Below are 4370 nucleotides of genomic sequence, written 5' to 3' on the forward strand. Positions count from 1 at the left end.
CAGATGCCTAATCTTGAACTTTCCAGCCATCAGAATTGGGAGCCAAATAAACCTTTTTAGTTTATCAATTACCCAGCCTCAGGTATTCCTTTATAGCTACATAAAACAGCCTCTCAGCTACTCAGGAGGCTCAGGCAGGAAGATCACTTGAGTCCAGGAGTTTTGGGCTGCAACAACTATGATCAGGCCACTGCACTCTAGCCTGGGTGACAAAGTAAGACTCCCTTTCTTGGGTGGTGCATCTCTGTGTCTCTGTGTCTGGCTAATGGAAAGGAATCATGGTGTGAAATGTATAGAGGCAGAAGCCAGTCTGCAAAAAAAAATCTTTCCAACAAGTAAAATCATAAAATAGTAAGTGGAAGATTTGGTTTTCAGTGAAATTCAGTCAAAATGGAAATTCTCTCTTATATGACTAGACTCCATAATCCAGTAAATACAATTATGGACACATGACCTATTTTTCTTTTTCTTTTTTTTCTCTCTTTTATCCTATAAAATTTTATGTATATTTCCTTTTCTAGTTACAGGAACTCTGCTGAACATTTGTTTTCTAATGAGAATCAGTGGAATAGAATGATCATATTCCTCTGTACCTCTGTGTGAGGTACAAACCCTGGTAGAACTCAAACATCCCATGTGTCTTTGGATAAAATTTTGTGTTTTATGCATCACCCCGTATTAGTTGTCTGTAGCTGGGTAAAAAATTACCCCAGGACTCAGCACCCTAAAATAACAAATTTCTATTACCTCACAGTTTCTGAAGGCCAGGAATTTGGGATTAGCTTAGCTGGGTACCCCTGGATCAGGAAATCTTATGACATTTCATAAATAAAAATCTAAAAAAAATTAAATTTTCCTTGGGGCCCAAAAGAGACTCTCCCACAAAATGTTTTCTTTCAGCATTTCTTTTAGAAAAGTTGTAATCATAAATCTTTTTTTCCTGTCTGTTTCAGATGTTTGTAAGTCTTTTTAAAGTTAAATAAGCCTCTTGCCAGTTTTGCATCCTAGGAAAGTCTTTCTTAGGGGCAGAAGATTTTATTTTTCGTTATATTTCCACAACAGTTACAGTTAAGACATCAGTCAAAGTTGCATTGATTTGAATGAAGGCTTGGTTGGGGCTGGAGTCCTGCTTCCAAGTTAGTTCACTCACGTGGCTGTTAAGAAGACTAGTTTTTTTTTTTTTTGTTTTTTTTTGTTTTTTTTTTTGAGACAGAGTCTCGCTTTGTTGCCCAGGCTAGAGTGAGTCCTGTGGCATCAGCCTAGCTCACAGCAACCTCAAACTCCTGGGCTCAAGCAATCCTTCTGCCTCAGCCTGCAGAGTAGCTGGGACTACAGGCATGCACCACCATGCCCGGCTAATTTTTTCTCTATATATTAGTTGGCCAATTAATTTCTTTCTATTTAGAGTAGAGACGGGGTCTCGTTCTTGCTCAGGCTGGTTTCGAACTCCTGACCTTGAGCAATCTGCCCACCTTGGCCTCCCAGAGTGCTAGGATTACAGGTGTGAGCCACCGCGCCAGGCCAGAAGACTAGTTCTTATCACATAGACCTCTTCATATGGTTGCTTCAGTGTCCTCATGACCAAACAGCTAGCTTCCTCCAGATTGAGTGGAGAGAGAGAGAGAGAGAGAGAGAGAGAGAGAGGAAAGGAGAGAGAGAGGGAGAGAGGAAGCCATAATACCTTTTATAACCTAGTCTCAGAAGTGACCAGCTGCCACCTTTATCATATTCTATTTGTTGGAAGTGAGTCACTAAGTCGAGCCCACACTCAAGGGAAGGGGAATTAAGCTTCACTTCTTAAGGGAAGTGACAAATAATATGTGGACATATTCCAAAACCACTGAAACCATGAAATACAACAATGAGTGCCAACAAGCTGGTTAACTAGTATCCCCAATTCAAAAAGTATTACATATTATTTCCTGCACAAGGAAACAAAAAATATCCTGAAATCTTGCAGCTCTCATATGAAAGAAACATGGTTGAGAATTTCTCAAATGTGACAATGGTCCTAAAAATTTCCATGATATTACCAAGAACAAGTTGAAAAGATGAAAGAAATGTTTCCAAACTATCAAAAAAAATTCTTTTCAATCAATCATGCTAGAGAAAAGACAACTTTTTTATTCTCTCTGTGGAAAATATGTCAAAATCATTGTTATATGAAGAGACAATCAAAGAGTATACAGTGACAAAAATGTATAAAAAAGACTATTACTAAAGTATGTGAGGTAGTTAACTAATAACTATCATTAATAACTAAAGTATTATTAAGTAATAATTAAGTATTATTAAGTAAAACTAAAGTATTATTAATGTTTTCTGGATTTTGTGCTCTTTGTGGTATCTGTGAGCAGAGCTGGCTTCATGGGAGAGAGACCAGGGCAGTTTCCCAGGGTCCAGTGCTGGAAGAGCCTGTGCTCAAAGTTTGATGTTTTGCAGCCATTGTCTTGAAATTTTTTTTTTTTTTTTTTTTTTTGAGACAGAGTCTCGCTTTGTTGTCCAGACTAGAGTGAGTGCCGTGGCGTCAGCCTAGCTCACAGCAACCTCAAACTCCTGGGCTCAAGCGATCCTTCTGCCTCAGCCTCCCGAGTAGCTGGGACTACAGGCATGAGCCACCATGCCCGGCTAATTTTTTATATATATATATATATCAGTTGGCCAATTAATTTCTTTCTATTTATACTAGAGACGGGGTCTCGCTCTTGCTCAGGCTGGTTTTGAACTCCTGACCTTGAGCAATCCGCCCGCCTCAGCCTCCCAAGAGCTAGGATTACAGGCATGAGCCACCGCGCCCGGCTTTTGAAATTTTTAATAATTTTATCTTTGAATTTGTGTTTTGCAAGTGAAGGCCAATGGGATAGCAGAGCATGAGACAGAAACTTGAAGCCTGCACACACACGGTTCCATTTCTTGCTGCCTCCCTGCCTCCCCATGATGGGTTCTCCTTAGCTTGCTCCCTGTGCCCTGGCAATCTGGCAGCCTGGGCTCCACCCCCACCCCCACCCTTGCCCAGTGGCCACTGCTGCCTTCCACTCAGGTGGAGGAGGCCTGGGTGCAGGTGCAAAGTGAGTCAGGTCAGGTCAGAGTAAGCTGTGGCCTGTCTGGTCATATTGGTAGCTGTCCACCACCATGGTGTATTTAGTGGGCAACTCAGCAGGGGCATGTCTCTCACTCACCCTGATCCGGGTACTTAGCATGTCCTAGCACGGAGGTTGCAATGCCCATGAGGGTTGCTATCTGCCAGGACTTGGAGTGGTGGTGCATGGAAAGGGGTGATGCTTGAGTCACCCTCCCTGCCCTGGCTGGTCAGTTGGTGGGAGAGGGAACCAGTGGCCATCAGGCCCAAGTGCATACTCTGTCCAAGTTCAGTGTAGACTGTCATATGCTCCCCTGGCACACGTGAGCGTCTGCACTGTCCCATCCAGCAACCCCACGCCTGAAGGTGGGTGTGCTCCCTTGGCCTGCTCCGGTCCTGATGGACCCACCTCTTCCCCACTTTCCTTCCAATCTTCCTGGGTCTGGCCTGTGTCCATTTCTTCTGGACAGCTCCAGACATCCTCCATGGACAAACCATGAAATATGAATTATGCTCTTTCAGAGATTCCTTATCTGAGTTAAATGCTCTGATATTTCCATTCGAAACTGACATTGCCCGATATAAAGACAAAACAGTAAAATTCATGATTATAATTTAAATTTTTATTTCTTCTTTACTTAGAAAAACGTTAAATAGCAAACAAGGAATACCGCAAGTTGAGAGAGGGAGACTGTAAAGGAAAAAGTTTTATCTTTTAGTACTTTAACAGCGCTCTCCGCACCCCCCGTCCCCGCTTTTTGAACCGGGAACCCTGCGTTTTCATTTTGCACCGGGCGCCGCAAGTTCTGTAAGCAGATCGTTTGTCAGCTTTGGTTTGGTTCGTTTGTAATGTCTTGTGACTTTCTCGTCCTATAGAAATGTTCACTTTTCTAATTTTGCATTCTCTTTCTTAAGACAGTCCCTAGATTGATAAAATTTTCGGACCCCCACACAAACCACGTTCTCCACGACATCTCCAATATCCACCTTATCTTGAGTGACGCAATTTCGAATTAAATTTTTTCCTATTATATTTATTCATACAATAAGCCTGTAGAACTCTTATGGTAAGTGGGAGGAAGAAAAAAACCCTCACAAAAACGGATCATTTCAAAATTAAAGGAAAACCCTTGCATCCGATGGGAAGCCAGAAACCCGGCAGGGAGAAGTCGGCGAAAAGTCGGGGTCCTCCGCAGGGAGCCTCACGGGCTGCCGGCCGGCCGGGCCTGCGCTCGGGCACGTCCCCTTTAAGGGGCGGGGCTATGGGCGGGGCCTGGCGGCGGCCCGCTCT

The sequence above is a fragment of the Microcebus murinus genome, chromosome 19, assembly GCF_040939455.1.
Source record: "Microcebus murinus isolate Inina chromosome 19, M.murinus_Inina_mat1.0, whole genome shotgun sequence".
NCBI lineage: Eukaryota > Metazoa > Chordata > Mammalia > Primates > Cheirogaleidae > Microcebus > Microcebus murinus.